We start from the raw sequence: 26,885 nt of genomic DNA on the forward strand, positions 1-26,885 counted from the left end.
TAAAAAAAAAAACGCATAAAATTTGCAAAATCTCATCGGTTCTTTATTTGAAACGTTAGATTGGTTCATGACATTTACTTTTTGAAGATAATTTCATTTAAATGTTGACCGCGGCTGCGTCTTAGGTGGTCCATTCGGAAAGTCCAATTTTGGGCAACTTTTTCGAGCATTTCGGCCGGAATAGCCCGAATTTCTTCGGAAATGTTGTCTTCCAAAGCTGGAATAGTTGCTGGCTTATTTCTGTAGACTTTAGACTTGACGTAGCCCCACAAAAAATAGTCTAAAGGCGTTAAATCGCATGATCTTGGTGGCCAACTTACGGGTCCATTTCTTGAGATGAATTGTTGTCCGAAGTTTTCCCTCAAAATGGCCATAGAATCGCGAGCTGTGTGGCATGTAGCGCCATCTTGTTGAAACCACATGTCAACCAAGTTCAGTTCTTCCATTTTTGGCAACAAAAAGTTTGTTAGCATCGAACGATAGCGATCGCCATTCACCGTAACGTTGCGTCCAACAGCATCTTTGAAAAAATACGGTCCAATGATTCCACCAGCGTACAAACCACACCAAACAGTGCATTTTTCGGGATGCATGGGCAGTTCTTGAACGGCTTCTGGTTGCTCTTCACCCCAAATGCGGCAATTTTGCTTATTTACGTAGCCATTCAACCAGAAATGAGCCTCATCGCTGAACAAAATTTGTCCGAAAAAAAAAAAAAAACCGAACACTGATTTTGGTAATAAAATTCAATGATTTGCAAGCGTTGCTCGTTAGTAAGTCTATTCATGATGAAATGTCAAAGCATACTGAGCATCTTTCTCTTTGACACCATGTCTGAAATCCCACGTGATCTGTCAAATACTAATGCATGAAAATCCTAACCTCAAAAAAATCACCCGTTATATTCGACATAGAAAATATACATACATAGCTTAATTTAAAGCATAAGCGTTTACTATGTGGTCTTATGGTAAATAATGAAAAAAATGTTTGAGCTCTTCATAGATTAGAATTTGTTTAAACAAGCATGTTTTCTTGAGCACTTCTTTCAAGTATGCCCTGTCTGTAAGCCATGTCTGTCTGCATGTTATTTATGCTATGTGGTCTATATCTGCTATGAACATAAGTTATACTTTGTTTGCTATGCAGCATGCCCTATTCTATTTGCCGTGTAGCCTACTCACTGTGCAGCGCAGACTTCTGAGAAAAACCAGCAGCAGTTCGCAGACTTTGGACTGGCTGCCCATGTCATATTGCTTCTAATCGGTTTCTCATCTTTTTCTGTGCAACGAATTGCTTTTTGTCAAGTCATTTGACACGTTGCCTTATCATTTTATTACATTATGGTAGCAGACATTCGTAGACAAAAAGTAACACGTGTAGTTGTGGGTAGTCGTATAACCAGTTCAAATATTATGTTGTTGTTATAATATTTCGGGAGCATGCTGAGTATTTGAGAGCATTTTTGAACTCTGAGATTATAAACATTTATTAAAATTAATTTAATTATTTTAAATTAAACTGTACTACCCTAAATTTGACTTAAAGTTGACTGTGACTTGATGGTTTAGGGAGTTGTGGAGGAATAATGACTTATTCTTCGAAAAATCTAATTTTTCTTGAATATCTGCTACGAAAAATTTATTGCAATATTAGCTATCTTTGATTTGCCAAACTTGCAGATTAGCGAATCGAACAAGCAATTGGTATAAAACACATAAAATGGCATAAACAGATAGAGATAATGTCATTTTACTTCCAAAAGTTCAACTTTATCCGTAACTTGCCAAACTTGCAGAGTAACGAATCGGACAAACAATTTTTATAAATGGTATAAAATGGCATAAACAGTTAGAGATTAAATAACAAGCTCACAGTTTTTAATTTCTTCGACTTTGAAAGGTGTTCTGGAATTAATCAGAATGGCTTAGTGGTTGCAAAATGCTCATATTTTTAACACGAGCGCATAACTGTAGGAAGCACGCAGAGAAGTGGCAAATCGAACATAGCTAAAGCAGTGCAATTAAGTTTATAAAAACCACAAGTGTTTCGAAAAATCTTTTGACTTTCTACCTCCATATAAAAGCATATATTTTCTTGAGTATATCGATATAAAAATTTAAATGCCTAGCTGCCCATGTTTCATATAAAATGCAAGGCACTTTTTATACTCGTTTTCCTTTGAACTCGTGCATAAATAATTCGGTCATTGAATGCGAATGCGTAGGCAAAAACAAAATATGCGACTATTAAAATAAAAAAATATATATATACATATACATATGTATGTATATAATATATAAAAATATAAAAAAACATGTATTACTGCATGGCGCGAATCATCAAAGAAGAGCGATAAAAGAGCGAACAAATGCGAGAAGAGGTATCAGTGAACTCAGCGATAGACACAGTGAAACAAAGGCAGGTGCGATTGCTGCCAATTCTGCGGGCTTCTGGTATTCTGGCCATACTATATTTCCCCTAAAATATCTTGATTTTAATTTGTTGTTATTTTGCTGAACTTTTTTGGTACAAATTTATTATTTTTACGCAAAACAGTTTCACTTTTCCACATATCATCATCGAAAATGCCAAATAACATAATATCACTTTTCATAACTTCACAAATGAAGGAAGACAAATAAAATAGAAACCACGGATATTGAAACAAAATGTGTGTTTTGGTTATAAAATGGTTTAATATTGGATATATTGGTTAGCGGAAGCTTAAAAGTTTATGATACATTTCTAGCGATCAAAAATTGTTTAAATATTGTAGACAAATTGTTTAATATGATTATAAAGCCAAATCAAAAGTAAAAATTTTAGTAATCGAACATTTTTATTATCGAATATCGATATATTAGGACTAAACAATTTATAAATATTTTAGACAAATCATTTTATATGCTTATGAAACAAAATCAGGAGTAAAAATTATTAGTAATCGAACATTTGTATTATCGATTATCGATATATTTGGACTAAAAAATTTTTAAATATTGTAGCCAAATCATTTTATATGGTTTTTAAAGTAAAAAAAAAATATAAAAACGATTAGTAATAGATAATTTGGTTTATTATCGATAAATTTTGACTAAACAATTTATATATTACATATATATTGTAGATAAATTATTTGAAATGTTTATGAAAACAATTCAAAAGTAAAAAATATTAATAATCGAACAGTTGAATTATCGATTGTCGATTAATTATGACTAAGCAATTTATAGATATGTGGAAAATTTATTTTATATCATACCAAATCAGAAGTTAAAGATATGTATTAGCTATCGATAACTTTTTATTAGTAATCGAACATTTGTATTATCGATTATCGATAAATTTCGATTAAAAAATTTCATTTCGGTGCTATACACTATTGTGGAATATAGTATTATGCTTAATTAACTATACATTATTTTAAGTATAATATAAATTTAAATATAATCCTACTGAACCGGAATTAATCGAAGTTTTTAATCGATCAATTGCTTAAAGATAATACTAGCTAGCCACTCAGAAGAAATGTTTTTGCTGATTTCAAAACTGTATCTATGGTGAATTACTTGAAAGCGAATCAAAAGGTACATACATTCATATGTATCATTTTCAAGTGTAACAAGTTCAATGGAAAATTTTCGAAACTTCAGACAATCTATTTTGTGCACTTAAATAGTCAGACGAGTATCTTATAATTGATTATTGTTTACACATATGATTGGAAAAGATTGCGCATACTGATAGATGCTAATCTGCAACTGCAGATGCGATATTAGCAGATCTTCGACAGCAACAACACAAAACCAGCTGCGGCGGCGGCGCCCACACTAATGATTGTAACAACATATCTTTATACATATGTACAAATATACATATGTATATTTGCATGAACATTTGTATGCATGTTTGTCTACATCTCTGTCTGTATCATCATTAAATCTATAACTATGAGTAGATAAGTGTTATGCCTTCGCTTGTTCAGACCAGACGCACAGAAGACCACTTAAGGCACTCAGCCGCACAGCTAAACAAGTGAACTCACAAATCAGAGATCTACTAATCACCCACGCAGGCGATAATGTGCGCTAATGCGCAGCTGTTTACACTGCAACAACACTACCACACACTCGTCGTCGCCACGCAACGCTTTGTTTGTTTATATGCAAAAAGATGCACATGTGCGATAAAATTGTATTTATTTCTTTCTATCTTTGTCGAAAAAGTGAAGTATTATGCAGTTGTACGAATTGGGTAAAGTTGCTGCAAACACTTCCTGCCTGTTGTGTTGCATGCAAATGCCGTTTTTGGTGCGTTGTTGTAGGTGTCTAAACAAGTTTTACCAAAACGTACAAGTCCAAATCGGAAGTAAAGGTAAATATATTATCAAACGCTATTATGTTGACAATTTCAAAACGCTGGCACACGTGCAAAGCATACCAAAAAAATGAAAGGAAACGCGTTATGTGTGTTGTGTGGCATGTTGCAAGCAGATTTTTTCACGATTATCGCGGCAATCAGGCATTCATTGCACTTTTCAAACGTATAATGCGGGAGGTGTACTTGTTTGCAGGGGATACAATACGGTTTTCACTTTGACAATTCAATATTTGTTGAAAGACTGAGCTGTCATACATACCCTGTAGGAAAAATCTACATTTTATTGTTGCAAAAAGCCTTACATTAAAGTTTTTGCGAAATTATGCGTAGATGTCTTGTCAAATAAAAAAGTTTTTCATACAAGAACTTGATTTTGGTTCGTCAGTTTGTATGGCAGCTATATGCTATAGTGAGCCGATCCAAAAAAAAGTGCAAAAATCATAACACTATCTTTTGTTATGATCTATGTCAAATTTCCAGAAGAAATATTCTCAAATAAAACATATTTTCATACTAGAGCACGACTTCGATCGATCAGTTTGTATGACAGCTTCAGTTTATATGACAGCTATATGCTATAGTGGCTCGATATCGGCGATTTCGACAAATGAGCAACCCCTTGAGAAGAAAATGAAATATGCAAAATTTCAGAACGATATCTAAAAAACTTAGGCAGATGGCTATATGATTTAGCTCGAGTCTGATCATTTATATATGTATGTATCTCCAACATTTCCCTCTGGGTGTTGCAAACTTCGTGTCAAACTTAATATAGCCCGCTGAGGATATAAAAAAATATTTACATAACTTTGATTTCATGAAATTTTCCCACAGGGTCATTGCCACTGCGTTTGCACATTTGAATTTGCATAGACAATTGCTTTGTTGTTGTGCATGCACACATTGTTGCTTGTTGCACGTAGATACAATCGCATTATCAGCGTGGCAAGCGCGTCAATGAGCTTACGTTTATATACATAAAAACATACATACATACATTATACACACTATACCATATATACAAATATAAATTCGTGTATTTTCATTCGTTTTTGCTTTGTTGTTAATTGCTGCTTCCAATAGCTTAATATATATGTACATACATATATACATATGTAGGTATATTCATTTGCTATTTATATACCCATAAAATATATATTTATGGAAATAAACACACTAATGTAAATATATTTGTATATTTACAAAGTTTTTGTCTCTGTGTTTACCTCCTTTGGCCCTGTACTGCTGTTGTCTGTTGTCTGTTTTTGCGCTGTTACACTGATAAGCCACAGCAACAACAACAGCAACAAATTCAACCGCCCCAGCATCACCAGCAGCCGCAGTAGCCCCTTTGGCAGCAGCAGAGTAATGAATTTGTCAGCTGATAAGATGCTTTGCATACACACCCCTGCAAGATCCATGCACGTTAAGTGGATGTGCACTGCAGTTACATGTGTGTTAGTGTGCTCTCCTACGCCGCTTGTGTTGGAGCTGACAAATGGCGAAATGAGCGCGGAGGACAGTGTAATTAAAATGCGAAAAAAGTAATCAAAATTAGCGCATGAATATACATACATACATGCACATACCCCTGTAGACCTAAATGTACTTACAAGTACTTAATAATAATATTTCGTGGAAGTGATCTTTGAACACACGCTCACAGGCATATAGTATACATGTGAATAAATTATATATAGTACATACATACATACATATGTATTTACTGGTACCAGAAATGAGAAAGGCACTGAAAACAAGTTGTGAATAATGTAATAGTTATTCAATTGAGCGCTACAATGACGATTTTGAAATGAGTAGTTCTTCTCAGGAAGTCACCGAAGCCTCAATATATACTATGCATAAAGCTTCAATATCCATCAGCCTTTGATGCAAGATTTATCATTTCGGCCTTAAAAAACTCGTAGAAAGTTTAACATAAATCTCTGGTAGCGCTTTCAGGTAACTAACCAGTAACTTAACCGTTAGTTGGCTTCCCAATAACTAAATTACGTAATATAATGATTTGATGTGTGTTCATACAAAATACCATATTTATATGTACATATGAAATTAAAAAGTGCAATACAAATTTTTTCCTCATCCAGAGCCTGTCATTTCGCACTGCGCAGGAAAAGTGTTACAGAGAAGAGTAACTGAGAATGTGATGGAAGTGTTTTCTATAGTAATTTCCAAGACGATTTTTAACCTCAAATATTTCATACCCATCATTTACGAAGAACCTTACAATAAGATAACTTTTTGCTACTTACTGGAATATGTAAGTAAGTTGAACGAGGTGTCTTAAGCTTTTTTATCTTTTCAGAGCGGTTTCTTTTAAGATAATACAAAAGAAGAAGAGTATAGAATCACTTTAAAAAATCAGTGAGTATCAGTGAAATTCGAGGAGAATTTCCCCTAAAATAATTTTGAGGAAGGTTGCTGGTTATGCTTGGCCGGGTTCGATACATCGTTACATAAAACTGACTGTCGTGGTTATTATCAACGAGTCGTTAGCCGACTACAGCTTGGGATAATAGCTATTAACTAATGTAAGACGATTTTGACAGTTCTTTGACATTTATTGCGATTTTTTAGGAATTTTGGCATAATTTGAGACATTGGGAAGGACATCTTCCGATAGTCGGTATAAATATATTTCTGATAAGTTAAAAAAAAGTAACCCATCACTTTCAGAAACATGGAAATTGCCTTTGTCTTCGAATTGTATAAATATTACCTTTTTTACTTATTATGCAAGGGTTAATTGAAAACGAAAGACCTTTTCGTACTTCTACTTGTTTCGAATCATAGCTTATATTGACTCACATACGAAATTTTGTAATTTACGAACTTTTCGAAAATCTTATTTTGAGTGTAGATCGCACAGCGATGATTGATGCTCGTTAAGGCGAAAAAAGATAAAATCCGGAATTAGCGCTCTCATAATCTTGGTGTTATGCCAACAACTCATACGATTTTAAAATTCCCTGCGCAGGACAAAGTTAACATAACCTCAACCTAACATAACCACACAATCGAAACTTATTTCAGAACTTCACTAGTAAAACAAAGCTCCATACATATCTAAATACATACATACATATATACATATCTACATACATACATATATACATACATACGTGCCTTTTTCTTATAACCTTCCACGAAAGAAATTGACACAAAGTTATTTCGAATTAAATGTCACCGAAACTGTCAATTTCCATTGTTTGCCATTGACAGAGGGCGCATCACCGCTGGACTTCTAACTTTACACACACACACACACACAAACATTTCACTTTTTTGTTTTTGTAAATCAATGACCATTTATTTGTTCCAGTAGCTGAATAAATAAAATGAATTTTTTTAAAGCTAAACTAACTAAAAGTAAAATCGAAGCAGAAAAAAAAATGCCAACGAAAATAGAAAAGTTAAAAAGAAAGTCGGAAAGACGCACTGATGCGTTGAATTAAACTGTCAATTTCAACAAATTAGAGTGGTGTTTTGGTTATTCTTTTGTGGGCGGCATCGCATAAAGTGCGGTGGCGCCTACATAATTCTGTGTGGTGAACCCACATCAACTGGCCAATATAACTGGTATGAGGCGGCTAACAGGTTTTTGGGTAAAATGTGACTGACAGGTGGATTTAAAGCGAGAAATTAAAAGTTGAAACAGAGAAACAAGAGTAAAGCTTAATACTGCGCGGAGAGTGTCATGCAATGCAAATTGGAGATTGGTTAGCCGTAAAATTTGAACTGAATTCTTAACGGACTTGTATGTTTTTAATACAATTAATTAAATAAGAATACTGTGTTCAATTAGCTGAGTTAATTAAATCGAAAATTGAGTATGCTAAATATTAAATGGAAGGGATTAAATTGTAAATTGAATCAATTACGGTGTAGTTTGAGTCAACTAATTAGTAAACTCCAGTAATTAAGTTGTAAGTTGAGACAACTAAGTTATAAATTGAGTCAATCAAGTTGTAAATTGAGTCAATCTAGTTTTAAATTGAGTAAATTAAGATGTAAAAAGACATGTAAATCGCAAATTGAGTAAATTAATGTGTCAATTGGGTCAATTAAGTTGTATGTTGAGTAAATTAAGTTGAAAAATAAGATAAATATTGTTTTAATCAAATGACTATGCTTTAATTGAGGTATCGAGTCGTTTAATTTTTTTTGTCATTGTAATTGAGAGCTGCTAAGGAAAGTTTTATTTTTCGATTTTCAAAAATTCAATTTGAAGTCAACTAATTTGTAAATTATTAAAAATTAATTTGAATTAAATTTAAACAAATAATTCGTAAATTGTCAATTAATTGTTGTATATTGAAGCAATTAAGTTGAAAAATGAGACAATTAATTTGTTAACTAGACGATTATGTTTTAAATTGAGTCATGGACTTATTTAAAAGTTTATAATCTTTGTTAGCAGCTAAGCAAAGTGTTTAATATTTTCAGAACTGAAAGAATATTGAGATAAAATTAACTCGAATCTGAATATAGGCCATGCACCGTCAATTGTCGATTATTTAAAGCCACTTAGTTAAATATTTGGCCACGAATAGTCCTTTATGGGTATTCGTTATTAATCAAATCTTCAGCAAATTCTGTTTTTGCCATTGCGCTTTCTAGTTAAACTGAGTTTGAAAGATATGAGGACTTTTGCACTATGACAATTAAGCACTAATTGACAATTTGCTAATTTTACATTTTATTATAATGTGTTTTAAGAATTAACTACTGAAGAAATTTAGTAGTAATCTTACTGCGTGTTTGTAAAAAATCTTAAGCTTGGGTCAGAGCCCGAGGTAACCAGAGCTCGCCAAACCGAAGTCAAAGCGATGTAATGTTGAGCTCAATAGTACGCTTTAAGGAGTTTCGTTAGACATTAATTTAACGAAATTTCAGTAACTTGTCTACAGATATGTATGTACATATGTATGCATGTAATGTACGAGGTGCGTTCAAAAAATAACGGGAATTTGAATTTTTTGAAGAAAATACTTATTCATTCCTCTACATTAATGTTGCCGCCTTTAAAATAGTCCCCACTTTTTGAATAGTCGAACACCTCTCGAGCTCGGTTTTTGGGATAGCCTTTAGTTTGACAGTTCATTTGGTTAATGACGTAACATGCCACGTTTTCGTTTTTAAAACCCTTTTTAATTTTATTACAGGGTATATTATTTTTGCTACGAAACTTGTACACTCAGAAGAAAATTTCATTTTCATATCATACTTATTGGAAAAGCCGATTTATTGCCTAAAATTAAGCACTTATTGCTTTTAAAAATTTATTATTTATTTTTAAAAATGATATTTTTTATTTTCGAATCATGTAAAATTTTTATTTGTTTTTTTTTTTGCAAATTTACAGTTCTTCAAAAATCTATGGTCGCTTTCTATACTTATGTTGATGTTCAGCAATGTTTAACCGTAGATTTTGAAATATTTGTTTGAAAATATTTTTTTTTTATTCAGTAATTATTATGACACAATTTGACAAAAAAAAACGACAACAAAAAAAAAAACAAAAACAAAAAAAATAAAAATAATTAAATTTAAATACATAAGTATGTATACTTATATATGTAATTTCTGATAGTTATAATGAATGTTGACATATAGCAATGATTTAAACAAACAAATGAGTTAAAGTAGAAATAAATTAGATAAACAAAAATTAATTAGTTAGAAAAACAGCTAAATTTTTACAATACTAGAATTTATAATTCAAACTTTTATTAGGCGCTATTTGTTATTTGCGCACGACAAACGGGCTAAAATGTGTTTAAATTTATACACAAAATAATGGAAATCATTATTTACCTAGTGAGTAGCACGAAACGCACACATAATTAAGTTTTGTAACATTTAATTAATTAAAATATTTTTTTTGTTGCTCTTCTTACAGCATACAACTTATTAAAGCAAACGCTGGCAGCTGTTAAACTCCGCACAAACAACAACAAAATTTATTAGCTTTAATTGGCAGCTGATCAAACCTACAGGTATGTATGCGTATATAGCACTAACGGTGCATTTAAGTGATAACTCTGTGAGTGCGTGTGTAGGTGCGCCTACATGTATGCCATATTTGTCTGTGTGTGCAGTCAATAGTTTATAATACAGTTAGCCTGTCAATTGGCTTGTTTATAGACATTTGCACTTGATATTGGCAAAATAGCTCATTAAAAATCGCTATTTCAACAAAATTGTATATTTCCCAGCGGCGCGTTTATCTCTTTCACGCGCATACGGGCAGCAGCTACTGGCTCATTGTCAGCGCAAATTTATTGGTATGAATAATTCAGCGATCGTTTACGCGCATTTATTTATTTATTTGGTGATATGCTATGCTATGTCGCACTATGCCATGTCATGTTATGTTTTTTTCTGCATTTTTTTGTTTAATTTTTATTTTTTTGCTGTTGTTATGACGCATTGCTTTAATTTATTTAATTTAAACTGGCTACTAACAAGCCATGGCGGCATATAAGCCTACATACAAATACATACATACATGACAACAAAGTTTTTTGTGTTCATAAAATATTTATATATGTACATATAGTATATGTTTATGCACATATTTAGTCGCACTATATATTTTTCCTGTCCATGAGCGTAATAAATTTTTTACCATTGACGTTTGTGACATTGTCAAAAGTTTAAGTGAGATCGTGAAAAAATAGACGCATGCATATGTACATATGTATGTAAAACATTTTTTTATTTATCTACTGTACATAAATAATGTACATATGTATACATATGATTGTATTTTTTCAAGCTATTTTGCATAGTTCTGGCAACGCTTCGCAGTTTTTCCCAAAACACTAGTGTTTCAATGGGCAAAAACACATGTTCACACTGTTGTCATTGTTGTTGTTGTGATAATTTCTGTTGACAAAATAATACAACAACAACAAAGTATTGCTAGTTTCAATGGTGCTAAGCAGCATAAAATATTAATATTTAACGGAAAAAATTAAAATAAAAAAAATTTTTGTAAATAAGCATATTTCACTTTTGATTTTATAAAAATAAATATGAAATCCAAAGAAAAACATGAAAAAACGTTAAATTCGGCTGCACCGCAGCAATAATACCCTACACAGTTGCATTTCTATAAAACAAAAGGGTGTAAAAATATCTTTAACTTCATATTGATTGGTCAGTTTGTATGGCAGCTATATGCTATAGTGGACCGATCTGACCAAAATTTTAGGAGATCATAATACGGCAATTGAAAAACAGTTGTGCAAAATTTTATGAAGAACTCTCGCAAAATAAAAGAGTTTTTCTTACAACGACTTGAGTTTTGCCAGTCAGTTTGTAAGGCAGCTATACGATATAGTGGTTCGATCTGAAAATTTTTTTTCGAAAAATGTACTAATGCCCTAAATAATAAATCATGACAAATTTTGTGAAGAACTCTCATCAAATAAAAGAGTTTTCCATACAAGGACTTGAATTTTACCAGTCAGTTTGTATGACAGCTATACGATATAGTGGTCCGATCTGAAAAATTTCTTCGGAAAATGTGCTTTTGTCTGGAATAATAGCCTATACTGAAATTTGTGAAAATACCTCATAAAGTAAAAAAGTTTTCCATACAAGAACTTGAGTTTGATCGGTCAGTTTGTGTGACAGGTATATACTATAGTGCTCCGATATCGCCAATTTCAACAAATGTGACGTTATTTAGTGAGAAACAAGCGTATCCAAAATATCAGCTCTATATCAGATAGTTTTATACAAACTTCGCGGAAAACTTAATACACCCCGTAAAGGGTATAAAAATACAAAAACGTACATTAACTGTGAGATATTAAAGCGCTTCGCTTGTAATTTTATCATTTGCTAATGTTTATTGACACATGCTTCTGTTTTGCGTCTAAAAAATGCTCTTAATCCGACTTACGCATATTTATGGTAAATAATTTCCATGGCTTTGATAGGTTTGAACGTAAAGTTTGTTTTCCAACTCACCTGAAATGAAAGAAAAAAAGATAATAAACATTTTTAATAACACAGAATTTAATTAGTGCGGCAGTAAATTTTTTGCGATTTTATTCTTATGCTAAAAAATGGCGCTGAAGTTGACTTTAATTTAAATATAACGGCTTTATTTACATTAGCCGGTGAATATTAATTTTATAAGCCACTATTGATTATATTAGACATGCATTAATGTTAGCTAGCTACAAAGCTAGTAGAGTAAACCGATGACACACAGAGAATTGAGCATAATTTGCCGTGACAACAGTGTGGCCAAGCGCTCTGAGAGCAGCGAGAGCTGTCACAAACAGCTGTATCTGTTTCTTTAGCTATGTTTTGCTTAATATACATATATAATAGTTTTCATGAAAATCGGAACTAAAATAATATTTTGGTGGTTTCACAAAAAGCCTCGTCCTAAAAAGTATGGAGTTGGTAGACTTTTTGTAAAATATTAGAATTAAATATCGGAACTAATTTCAAAATTTTTCTTCATTCACTAATAGAAAAGTTATTCTAAAGATTATAATATTTAATATAAGGATTTAATTGGTAAAACTTGAAACCATTTTCTATAATATTTTTCTTAACAATCCAATACGGCGTATTGATAAACTCCTATTTTACCTAATTGTAAGTTTCCTCGTGGTTTCTGGACTACTCTCTTAGAAAAAATTAGTGTCTAAAGCAAACTAAAGTGATTCAACTACATTTCCTAATGGACCTAGCGTGATAAAGGCGGCAACTTCTCGCCGATTGAAAAATGTTTTGTCTTTAAACTAGCCCTTCTCGTCAGAGCGTAAAAGTTGACGCTAACGCTTTCTGTCGAAAGAGGATTAAGTCATATTGATCTTAAATTAACGAAAAATTTTGCAAGCTTTAAGGTCTAACCTAGTATGCACCTTAAATTTGTTTGAATATTTGAAACATTTACGAAGTTGCATATGATTTTGTAAGCTCACTTCTTGTAGATTTATTGAAACTGTTGCAAGTTGATTGATTCTGCAATAGTAAATTCACATAAACTCGGGCAAAAGAAAATAATTCAAATAAACAACGCGACCAAGAAAAAGAGCTCCATAAGGATTTAAACACAACGTTTTCATTCGCCAATAAAGAAGAATGGTCCTATGGTTCTGTGATCGGGAGTTCCAATAGCGAAATCCATTATTCACTGACGGATCAAAGGGGGAAATAAGAACAGGAGTGGTATTCTGCTTCAATAAACCATACACAGAAGGTAGCTTTTTACTAATTTCGTTTAATACAGTCTTTCTGATCGTGATTCTGTGTATATGTAAGGCACCAAATGGGGCTTTACTCTAATCAGCAAGTCCACAATCCTTCTAACGCAATTAAGGCTATCCGAAGGGCCTCACTGCGTTAGATTACAGTAAGAAACTCGGATAATATCTCTCGGATATCCAGTAGGAGCAGCTCATGGCATACCATAAAGTTAACATAGAGTAGTGTTAATGGTGGATAAACCTAAAAACTTCTACTTCTGTAAGCAAAAGAGAACTTAGTAATATTGTAGGGGGTTCAAAGGTCTCCTACCCATAAGTTCCCAATTACAGAAAATTGGAAAAGTGGATTCCGCGAAATGCGGAGCATGCGCGAAGGATGATGAAAAGCTGAAGCATTATCTATGCGAATGCCCAGCCATCAGCCGGTTGAGACGGGACGGCCGTGGAATATAGGCTCCAAATGCTCGAACTTAAGAGATCTTGATTGGACAGCTGGGTGAAAAAATTCACGATCTTTTTTTTTACCAAATTTACTGATTTATTGGATAGGGCTTAATTTTGATTGGAGCACAATGGATCTAATAATGACCTAATGACGCAATGACGCCGCTTATAGCCTAGCGTTCATACGTCTCCCTTTTCAACCGGCCATCCAAATTCAGATAGATAGCAAGGTACTTCAATTTTTGGAGGCCTCGTGATTAATGTACGGGTTGAGAAATATTCTCTAGAAATTATTTAAGTTCACTTTAAAATTAGTTCGATAAAATCGTCTTACGCCGTACTAACTGAAACTGACGAAAGAGCAGCATTGATATTGCTCCCGATTCAGCTGTACCAGCTGCTTGTTCGATTTGCCACATTTGAAACTTTGAAAGGTCGCTTTTATGATGATCGAGAGATCGACCACTTCAACCAGAAAGAGTACCGGAAACAAGTCTCTGTGGACAGTTTGATCATGCAAATTCCGATTCCACGATTCCACATTAATGGGGATGAGACAAAGGTTTATGAGCTTGACATGAAAACAAGCCACAATCATCAGAATGGAACCCGCTTTATGTCGATAGAAAAGATAAAACAAAATTCGTTGAAGGAGCTGAAGGTCATCTCAAAAAGTGCTCATGAAAAATGATTCGGAAACTAGGTAAATCGATGGTATGAGTGTATTACCTCTAGTGTCGATTACTTCGAAGGTGACAAAACAAATATTGATGAATAATTAAATATTTTACGTTTTTTACAATTTCCGGATACTTTTTTGTTACAATGTATATAAATAATAATAGGTACATACAAGTATGTATACTGGAGTGAATATCGCCCTTTACTTCATGCTAAAGCTATGCGGATAAGTTTGGTATTTCACGAAATTTGCTGACCTTTTGCAAGGAGCTTATCACAATTCGGACTGGGAAGCGGAAGCAGATTAAAAATATATAAAATATTTCTCGTCGTGCGGTAATTGATAAACTATAAGCGTGGTTTCCTAAATAATGCGGGACTTATGTATATAAATACAATACATATAAAAATATATCTCGACTCCTTTAAAAGCTGCTGATTCATAAGAATTATTTGCAACGCATTTTAAATTATCAAAAAAGTGGTTGCTAAGCTATTACTTCTGCGCAGTTTCTTGAAAACGAGCACCAAAACTGCGTCTCCAACGCACTTCTTTAATTAAAGCTGCTATTGAACTAAAAAAGCAGCCATTTTTCTGCCTCAACAGCACACCTTGTATTGTATAATAGCGCCAAAAAGCCAAAAAAATCGCCGGTGATCAGCAAAGCGTCGAAAAAGAAAGGCGCGTAATGCGCGATGAGACCAACTTTCGATTTGGCGACGCTGCGACAGGTTTACACAATAAATTTAATTTACCTGTTTTATTGCTGTTGCTCGGCGCTTACTTTTTATCAACGCGCAGCGCTTGGCATATTTAAAGCGCGAAATATGCGCGAACATTTTGGCCATTTATGCCAATGAGTACGCATTATTTATTTTGTTTTCGGGCGCATTTCCGACGCGCACAAGTCACAGCGCTGCGCTGACAAGAACAGCAACAACAACAGCACAGCGCGGCAAGTTGTCGCCAGCGCGACTGTGACGGCGAGCGTGAATGGCCAATGAATTCATATTAAAAAGTGAAGCATCCTCTGTAGTTGCAGGCGGTCGCGCCGCGCCGGTTGCGGTATTAATACACTTTTTGTTGTTGTTAATTTTTTTTTGGGTTTCTTTGGTGTGCGAAATACGGCGGCAGCGGATTGGCGTTGCTTGATAGTGCTGCTGTGTTTAATCAGCGTACGCAATCAGCAAGTACACGAGTGTTGAGCGGAAGGCGCGACAGCACCGCACAGCGCTCCGTTGGCGACACACCAGCGCCGTAAATTCATACTACAATTACAACAAACACCAATAAACAGTGTTTGTTGTTTTGTGTTGTGAAGAGCAGAAATTAAAATTAAAAATTGTAGCTGCAATCAGCACCAAACCCTGCTGGCCATTAATTACGCAAGTGATTTTAATATTTTATTTGCGCCTTCATGACAGTTGTTGTTGCTGGTGTTCTTTTTTATATTACTCATTACTTTTTTTTGTTTTTTTTTTGTTTTCTGGTTGCTTTTAAAATAAATTCTTCTTTATGAAAATGGTTTATTGCTGCTTCAGCTGGTTATGAACATTGAGAGGAACGCAAAAGATTGAAAAAAAAAATAAAAAATATTAAAAAATTAACACTAAATGTTTAATTGCCGTCTTTTCAATGTCTGGTTAGAAGCCATTTGTCAATGTTTAAGTTAACTTCACCAATACTCATTCTGTCGTGAATAACCTATTTTCTAACCAGAACTTAACTGGTTATTTACCGGTTACTGGCCGAAATACAGTATACTCTCGAAAAGTAAATTCTCAGAAAGTAAATAATCGCGGAAAAGTAAATCACCTTTAAGATTACACGTGCACCTCGAAAAAGTAAATTTTTTAATTTAATTTACTTTTCAGAGAGTGTGATAAAAAATTCGAAACGAAGCAAGCAGCATTTTTTACGATGTTGCAAAAACACTTACTCTCTTGTTTATCGCGTCTGTTTAGTAAATAAACTTTGAGATATGTACATATGTAAATGGTCAGAAAATATATTGCAAAAGAAAAAAACAAAAGAATATTCAAAATTTTTTCTCTTCATAATAAATACATATGTTTTTCATGTAAATCCATATGTTTTATTGAAGCAAATAAATGAATGAATTTTTAAGGTTTAAAAATGCATTTAATATTATAAAAACAGATAATTTATGTATATATTTGGAAAAGTAAATTTTTCGAAAAAGTAAATTACCCAAAATACCAATCGATTTACTTTTCGAGAGTATAATGTATTGGTTAAGTTAACGAGAATTTAACTGACAGAACTAACATTAAATAAACAATATAATATCAAGAAATTAAATCGATTGCAAAGAGCAGTCTGTGTAGAGGTTACCAGGGCTATAAAGTCATGTCTTTAATCTATGTATTCCTGCATCAATTGGATATGCTATTGACACAGAGCCATCCTAAACCAACTAAACTTAAGTAAATCGGACTATATAGTCCCAAGATCACATTTTTATAGCCACTTTGGATAACACTTTAGATGCGAATGGAGAAGAGGTTTAGTGGGAGAGAAGCATACCACTACTATATAATTATATAGACGGGTACAAAATTGGCTGCTGAGTAGGATAGGGGTATCTCCAAAGATCTTGATGTTCTCTTTCTATCCTCCTACCAAACTCAGCCAGCACCTTCCCAGCGGAAGTATGAGGTATAGAGAGGCCGGTGGAGTTTCATTGGTTAACTACGGCAGGATACAGAAAGCAACCACATACAACTGTACAGCCAGACGACATCGTCGGCCTTATCACACATAAATGCCCATATTGTCATCAACTGCAGGAAGAACTTAAGCTCACTTGCAAGCCAACTCCACTTGCTCATAATTTGAGTTTCTGGTTACGAGAACATTTTCGGCAACTGAAAGGCAGACGAGTCGGCAAAGCTGACAAGCCTCTTTAGACAGCTGAACGGTGGAGTCAATATTATGAACGATCATGCCTTTTGAAGAAATAGGAGGACCAAATAACAAGCTTCAAGACAAGAAAGCAGATATGAAAGGAATAGAACCAACGACAAGGATTAGCTCCAGAAATAGTAGTATATACAGGCTTACAGCTACTATATGGAGAATTTGGTCTTTTGAAGAGCACGATCCAAAAGAAACGTCGGAGTCACTGTATACATATGTGACCGGCGTAACGAACTGGCCAGTGGAAATATCCGCTTATCTGTTCAGATTTATAAACGTGAACTAGTCCCTCAGTTTTTAAGATATTGATCTGAAAATTTTAACTTGTCTTTTTTCTAACAAGTAGCTGCTTATTTCTTGGAATCAACAATATCGGATCACTATAGCATATAGCTTCCATACAAAGCGACCTATCAAAGTCAAGTTGTTCTATGGAAAACTTCTTTATTTAGCAAGATATTTTGACTAAATTTGGCTCGATTTATTGCTATAGGCAATGGTATAATCTCAGAAGAAATTGCTCAGATCGGACCACTGTAGCTTATAGCTGCCATACAAACTGACCGGTGAAACTCAAGTCCTTGTATAGAAAATTTTCATATTTGACCAGAGTTTTTCACGAAATTTGGCAGAAAGTTTTTTCAAAAGCAGCGCTATAATTGCTGACTATTTGGTTCAAATCGGACCACTATAGCATATAGCTATCATACAAACAGATCAATCGACCTCAATTTCTTGTATAAAAAAACTGTTTCTTTTTTAAAATAAACTTAGATAGATGAATAGATTATTATCTCAGGCAGCGCCAGATCGCGGACTTTGGACTACAAATTTATATTGGACAAAAATCCTTAGAACAATATATAAATACAGCCAAGTCTTCCATGTCAAAGTTAGAAGCCAAGTCTACAAAACATCAATATTGGCAACATATAACTCTTGAACACTAGTTTGAGTCAGTGTATGTACGCAACGGTTTTACAAAATGATACTGATATAACTTTACAAACACACTGACATAACTTATTAAATAATTTATCGGAAATCGACAAATAAAACACGAGGAAGCTTAAAAGGCGAGGAAGTCTAAAAACGCTTGGGGCCAAAAGAAGTGTAAAAATACATACAGACAAGTGCAATAAATCGTTGTACTACAAAAATATACATACATATCTGTATGCACATATTTGTGGCTAAAGCACAAACGACAAAAGAGACAAAAGTGAATTCCAAATGGCAATAAGCTATTAAACAATCAAATAAATGTAACTGATATGGCATTGACAGCAGACGGCGTGCCATATAGCGCATACCAACAAACATGTATATGCGTTTATGTGCATGTGTGTGTTAGCGGCAGTTCCGTGTGCTGTTGTGTCACCTGTTAATTCCATTAAAATGGCTCAACACTTGGCGGCCAAATAAAATTACCAACGCCGTTCGCCGGTCACTTGCCATGGCGTCTGCTTAGCGTTTTGCGCATGCGCACCACCAGCTGCCACCAACAACACAGCGCAAAGCATAATTGTAAATGTAAACACACACGCAGACATAAATTAATGCGCTTGTGTGTGTCCACTTGCATTACACAAACGCGGTCAATCAATTTGAGTTATTGTTAGTTGGTGTTAGCCAGTTGCGGAGCTAATGTTGTAATTGTTGTTGTTGTTCCTTGTGTTAGTTAGCTTAGTTGGGTGTAGTTTAGAGGTGTAAACGCGCCGTTTGGTTTACAAATGCGTTAGTTGCAAGCGCAACAAACACACACACACACGAATCTATATTAGTGTAGCCATGTGCGTCAGTGTTTGCGCATGCGCCTATGTATTGCGCCAATTTTTGTGCGCTTTACAGCAAAGAGTTCATGGTCACAGCGCACTACGATGTACTGGTCGCTTTTCGGTCTCACACTCGCAGCACTTCGGCCATGGATTGCATCATTCGGGCGCTCAAAACAACATGTCGTGTCAGTGACTCTGTGGGAATTTCAATTCGTACAGCGCCGAATGTTACACTAAAAAGTCGATGTGAAACTTAGATTGCCAACAATCGAATGCGCAGTGCGCGCTATAAGTAGGTTAAAACAATAACGTAATGGCTTATTGACAAACATCGGCGAATTAGTGCAGCAATAGAATCCCAATGAAGTCTAAATTTGTGCTAAAAATATATTATTTCCAAATTCAGTTTGATTCAAATACACATAAATGGTTTGTGGGCGTGACTGTGTTATGAATGTAGTGCGATTTCGTATTGCCTTCAAGGTCATTGGATTATGTTTTGTGTAAATAGCCCTAAATAAATATATAATTAGCGCTTGCAGCACAGTTGACTGCTTGAAGGAGTTGTTGCTGATATTGTTATGTAACGGGGTTTTCCATAGGGACTACTAGCTAAATAAGTAGACCGATAGGGACAGCAAACGAATTCATATTTTTCCCCGCTTTTTTGGCATTTTTCTTCAGTGAGGTTTGCCATTTCATTATGGAAAGATATACGATCCACCAATGAGTCGAAATTATTAAAATTTATCACCGAATTAGTAGCCTTAACTATAAGTACACTACCTCCAATTTTTGGTCGTCCTAATCGTCCTGTCAGATCAACAATTGACATCTAGTGAAAAAATTTGTATCCACAGGCACAGTAGAAAAGATTTCCGTGCCAGTGAGACAAAGAAGTACCCGTAGCGTCGAGAATATTGCTGCCGCTAGCGCAGTAATTAAGGAAACCCCAAAGAAGTCTCTCACACATCGTTCTCAAGCGTTGGGCATCATTGTGACGTGGTTGTGGTGAATTTCGCCAAAAATTCTTAGCCTACATCTTTACAGGATCAAACTTACACAAGAGCTGAAGTCACTTGACCACCATAATCGTTGTATGTTCGCGAATTGGGCTGGGTAACTTGAAAATGATCCCAATTTTCATCGAAAAATCAACGATGAGGCTCATTGCTGGCTGAGTTTCTTCATCAATAAGCAAAATATGCGTTGTAGGTCAGGCAGCATCCGACACGTACTTCATGTGTCTCCATTGCTTCCTGAAAAAATTATGGTTTGGTGCGGTTTATGGGCCTGCGGTGACATTGGGCCGTACTTCTCACCCGTCTGTGATTGTGAATGGAAATAACCGAATATTCTTGGCTTGCATTGTCTGATATGGACTTGAACAATATGTGATTCCAGCAGACGGCGCCACAAGCCACACAGTGAATTTCACAATCGATTTATTGAAAACCAAGTTTATTGAACGTGCTATCTCACGAAATGGCCTAGTAAATTGGCTGGCAAAACTTAGTCCAATTATCTTACTTTCATCGAATTTTGTTTTTTCGGGTTCGATTCATTTTTGGAGCGCAATCTAGATTGTATACTCGACTTCATTTCTGCAAAAGAATCAGATCTTTTGGTACGACTCTAGCATTGACACGCTTTATACCCAAAATATTAACCAAAATGTGTTGAGTCAAACCGTAGGAGATATTAAGATCCTCTAATAGCGCTCTGAGACTAACATTCAGATCTTCCTGCACTGTTTCTTAACATTTTTCGAAGTTAACGTCACAATCGATTTAACCTTTTGGGCAAGTATGAAGTATAAGCTTTCCCAAGTGCTCCTATATTTTGTCTAAAGAATGTACAAACATACATATGTATGTACATATATCACCTCTATTATTAACCAAAAAAAACTTCTACGCTTCGAATTTCATTTCACCATATTCACATTCTATTTGCTTTCTGCTTTTGTCGTCATTCATTAGCATCATTTCAAACACAAACTGCCACTTGACTCTTTATTTACATTTCACATCAAAACGCAAAGTGAGCTGCAATATTCTCACGCTTTGACAAATTAAACTCTGACACTCACTTTATCATGCAACAACAATAATAACAATTGAAAATCGAAAGCGAAAACGAGAAAAAATATTAACTGCGGTTGCACGGAAGCTACATATGTATGTATGATACCCTACAAAAATTATTTGATACAAGGACATGCATTATGAACGGCCAGTTTGTATGGCAGCTATATGTTATAGTGGTACGATCTGAACAATTTTTTCGAATATTGTACTGTTGATTTGGACAATAATCTGTGCCAAATTTTGTGAAGATACCTCTTCAAGTGAAAAAGTTTTCTATACAAGGACTTCATTTTTATCGATCCATTTGCATGGCAGCTATATGCTATATTTGTCCGATCTGAAGAATTTTTTCGGAGATTTTGCCGCTACTTTGGATAATAATTCATGCCAGATTTCGTAAAGTTATCTCGTCAAATGAAGAAAATTTCCATAAAAGGACTTTAATTTGTTCGATCAGTTTGTATGGTAATTATATGCTATAGTGGTCCGATCTGAAAAATTTTTGCACAGATGACACAATACTTTAAAAAAATAATGTAAGCCAAATTTTAATATACCACATACCCTGTTCAGGGTATAAAAAGCAGTCAAACAGCATGCGCGAAGTGGCAAGTGTGGCTGGGCACTCAACACCTCTGTGACATTTCAATCAAAATCAATTGGAAACACTTCAGGAATGCCAGTGACGCACGAGTCCTTCAAAGCAGTTATGCGAAAATGACAAAAACAACACCTTCACATATTAGCATAAATAACTGTTGTATGCGACCAAAGCGATCAAAGCATGTTTTATTGATATAGTCAAACAAATACATGCATAAAAAATTTTTACACACACATTCACATTTGTATTTGTTGCTAGTAAACAGATTCTACACATGATTCACGGAGCCATCAAAACAATGTCACATGAAATAAAATCAAATGCATTAATAAAGCCACTTACACAATGATGTTTGTATGCGCATGTTTATGTGTATGTGTGTGTGTGAACCCATGAACTTTGCTAAATGCTGGAAGTGAACATATTCGCTATGGGAAAACAAAAATATATTTTTTCCACTAAAAAGTTACGTGTATAATTTGTTATAAAGCTAGTCACAACGTCTATGTGTGCGTGTGTGTCTGTGACATATCTGTGTGTTAGTGTGCGCGCATAACAAGTGAACTGATTTAATTTTTGCGCGACTATGGACTGCGAAAATAATGTCTAGTTGTGAAATACGTAGTCAAGTCGCATTAATAAAGCTGACAACAATAGCAAATGCTATATAAATGTATATACATATACTCGTATGTATATGTATGCGTTGGTATACTATATATGTAAGTTTGTATATATATGTGTATGTGTGCGCCTAATTATACTCATATAAAGCATGTAAACAACAGACTTGGCGTGAATTGTGCGCGCAATGACAAAGTGTCATCGAAAGGCCTACACATACAAGCGCACAAACACATACGCTGGGAAGAGCAATTGCGGATTTCAGCATAAAGAACAGCTTTTTTCTAACGTATTATGCATAAAATGTGGAAAATGTGAGAAAAAATGAAAAATTAATAAACAAAATGTGAATGAAACAACAAATTAAGTGCATATTGGAAAAATTGGCGAACACAAAAGTTGTCATAATATGCGGTTGCAATTAATACTTTTTGCCAATTTTCATTATTTCACCGCGGCGCACACATACACACAAGCATACAACCGCTTTTTAACATCAAAATGTGGCTGATGTGTTAATTTAACTGTACTTTAGTGCACTCATTTAATAATTTTATTTGAGTGAAACACACACAGACGCTTATGAATGTATAGGCGCTTATGAAGTTGTTGCCTTGGCATAGGTGCCACCATAAATTATTATTTATTAATTAAAAGGATAAACATGCGTTTTTTCTCGTGCAAACAAGTGATCCATGAGCGAAAAAAATGATTTAAATTCACCAGCGAGTTATTACATAAACTTGTAATATAAGGGTAAGCAATTAATATATGTGCAAAAATGCGCGTGTATTCAATTAATTAAAAATTAATAGATGTTTATTGAATAATATTGATTTTGCACACATAATAATATACTTCCAGCATACATATATATATACATAAGTGTATATTAAAAAATATTTGTTGTTATTATTGCCTTACGTCAACAGCATCAAGCACTGTCCAATCGCTTTAGACGAACAATGCCATGATAAAAGTTCTGGTTTGGCTTACAGAGACTACAGCTACTTCTCAATTTCAAAAAATTAATATCTGTATTTGCACATCTTTTTCTTCTTCTTTTTATTGGCGTAGACACCTCTTACAATAGCTTCAGATTTACATATGTATGTATAGTATATTAGTCTCAACCTCTTTTTAATGGTAAAAAGTTGCTCAATGCAAAGTTGAAGCATATCAATTCCTGCACTATCGTTGTGGGATCAATTTGATCGAACTTCTTCTTCTTCTTTATTGGCGTGGACACTGCTTACGTGGTTATAGCCGAGTTTACAGTCGTATTCCTTTTCACTGTTTGACGCCAATTGGAGATTACAAGTGTAGCTACCTGTCTTTCCAAAGGAGTGGCGGTCTTTCTCTTCCTCTGCATCACTCGGAGGATACTGCGTCGAATTCCCTCAGAGCTGGAGTGGTTTCATCCATTTGGATGACATGATCTAACCAGCTTATCCGCTCTCTCTCAATTCGCTGAACTATGTCAATGTCATCGTACACGTCATACAGCTAATTGTTCCATCGGTTGCGGTACTCGTCGTTGCCAACGCGAAAAGGATCATAAATCTTTCGCAGAACCTTTCTCTCGAAAAAACTCGCAACGTTGACTCATTAGTTGTTGTCACCGTTCAAGCCTCTGCACCATATAGCAGGACGGAAATAATAAGTGACTTGTAGAGCTTGGTTTTTGTTCGTCAAGAGAGGACTTTACTTCTCAATTGCCTACTCAGTCCGAAGTAGCACCTGTTGGCAAGAGGTATTATGCGTCGAATTTCGAGATTGTTGTTGGTGTTAATGCTGGTTCCAAGATAGACGAAACTATCTACGACTTCGAAGTTATGACTATCTACAGTGACGTGAGACCCAAGTCGCGAGTGCGGCTGCTGTTTATTTGCTGACGGGAGATATTTCGTCTTGTTCTCGTTCACCACCATATCTATTTGCTTCGTGTTACACTATTGTTGAGGATTGCACCTTCTCTAGTCAGATCTGCAGCTCGAATTATTAACTCCATAAGAAGATTGAAGACGCCACAAGATAGGAAACCACCATGTCTGAAACCTCGTTTGGTATCGAACAGATCGGAGAGGTTCTTCCCGTTCCCGATGGAGCTGGTCGATCCAACACTGGCCTTTTTATAATTATCTGACAATATCTTTTATTTGTAAACTTAAAATTTGGAGATGTGATTTTGGTTTTGGGGATTTTAATTTTGGATATTTTTTTTATATTTAAAATTTTATGTTTGTACATTACATTTTTTCAGGACTTAAGATTCTTCCAGTTCATATACTCCAAAGTCTTTCAAAACAGAGAAGAAATTAAAAAAATACTCATTAAAATCCATTGTCAGTCTGAGAACTTCTGTTTCCGAGGTATTCTAAACTATGCCGAAGGTCTTTTTTCTCTAAGCGCTGAACTCACCTTTACTAAAAACGATTAGGTTAAGATGAGATGAAGCTACTAGGTGATTTTGCTCAGAACAGTTCTTGGCATATCTTTCTACCCATTTATTTAATGTAATTGTCTTCAACGAGTTCCATCCTATAATAACCTAAATGTGTACTAGTATACTTATGGCTCCCTCTAAAGAGCATAGTAGTGATATAACGTTATGGGGCTTGCTAAGACCTATATGTTGCAACAAAACGAAACCAAAAACTGTTTTAATCAGTCTTGAATTCTTTCCTTTCACAATACTCATTTTTCTCAGGTCTCCTACAAAACACTGATACTTTACAGCAAGTAAGTGTGGATTAGCATCAACTTGGAGTATTTGGCTTCCATGAGTCTGCTACTTTCTGCCTACTTTCTGGTTTTGTGGATATTTATAGCAGGTTCAGTTCAAATACCTCTGCAACAGAATATTACAGAACCATACGCCAATCAGCAGTAAACGAATAAGCAAGAATTCTTTACTCTTCAAGAAGTGAAAAAATACATATTAACGACAGTACTAAGTCGATCTACAGTCTTTTTACGACCTCCATTTCGACAGTCTTCCGCGGAGGCTGAGAGGGTTAAAGATCACGGCGCACGACACTTTGAGTAAGTGTTGATAATCAGGCTTTCTGGTGTTGTTAAAACGAAATATGGTATAGTCTAAATTCTTTAAAATTCTTGAGGGGAATTTACATAGAAATATTTGACTAAGCTTTATAAAAAGCTTATTAGCATATCAAACTATAATTTCTATTATTTTTCATAACCAAAGTAGAGTGTACAGATACGTGATTCTAGATTGCTAAGCAATTTGTAGAAGCAGGCTCAAGGCCCTTGGATTTAGCTACGTGGGAAGGGTTCGCATCACCTCCATCGCGCTCAGAAAGTTCCTGAAATTGTTCAGAGTGCTGTACCATATGTGATATAGAATAGGACATAGTAGATCATAGGTCGCCGTGCAAAACCTCAACTATTTTCTATCTCTCTAAAGTGTACAGATCAGACTTACTACGTTCGTTGAATTTATTCCGGTTATTCACGGTGAGCATGGAGTGGGTTGGTAAGTAGGAGTGCAGCCCTTTATCTATCGAGCTCAATTAGCACTTGATGTGCGATTTTAATCGTGGAGGAATGACGTAACTTTTTAGAAATCGTTAAATATTCTTACATTATAAATTGTTTATTGAGGCCTTGTGTTCTGCCTTGGAAATCTGAGAAACAATTTTTTAGAAATAGTGTATTTAAATTCTTTAATAAAATATCCTTCTCTCTGCGCCTTAGCGCCATAATAACTAAAATAATTGAAAAATCCCCTACCGAATATTTCCGAGTTTATCCCGTTTAATTGTACGCCTATTACGTAAAGCATTTATCCGCTTTGTATTGGCAATGCGATTTTAAATATTCATATTGTTTTTGTTGTTCTTTAACATAATTTTTTTGACTGAATCCCATAAACCGTGAATCGGCAATTTTTAATCACATTTCATTGCACATTACAATTCATCAATAATATTCGTTTGTTTTTATTTTCAATATATTTAATGCTTAAAACAAAAACGAAAATTATTTAGTGATTTTTCTTGCACGAAGACCATAATTCGGCTGTGACACACAAACTATGGATCGAAATCATTATTT

The 26,885-nt window shown here is 34.6% G+C and overlaps 2 protein-coding genes across 4 annotated transcripts in view; one reads left to right on the forward strand and one right to left on the reverse strand.

The window, feature by feature from the left end:
* Positions 1-26,885, reverse strand: part of LOC105227268 (uncharacterized) — a 545,529-nt gene that overhangs the window by 181,564 nt on the left and 337,080 nt on the right. The gene's annotated exons all lie outside the window — the stretch shown is intronic.
* Positions 1-26,885, forward strand: part of LOC105227243 (protein folded gastrulation) — a 164,966-nt gene that overhangs the window by 100,246 nt on the left and 37,835 nt on the right. For both annotated transcript variants that reach the window (XM_049456317.1, XM_011206484.4), the window contains exon 2: positions 10,307-10,403. The gene's annotated coding sequence lies outside the window, so the exon portion shown is untranslated. The remainder of the gene's footprint in view (positions 1-10,306; positions 10,404-26,885) is intronic.

Source organism: Bactrocera dorsalis, chromosome 4, assembly GCF_023373825.1.
Source record: "Bactrocera dorsalis isolate Fly_Bdor chromosome 4, ASM2337382v1, whole genome shotgun sequence".
NCBI classification, from domain to species: Eukaryota; Metazoa; Arthropoda; class Insecta; order Diptera; family Tephritidae; genus Bactrocera; species Bactrocera dorsalis.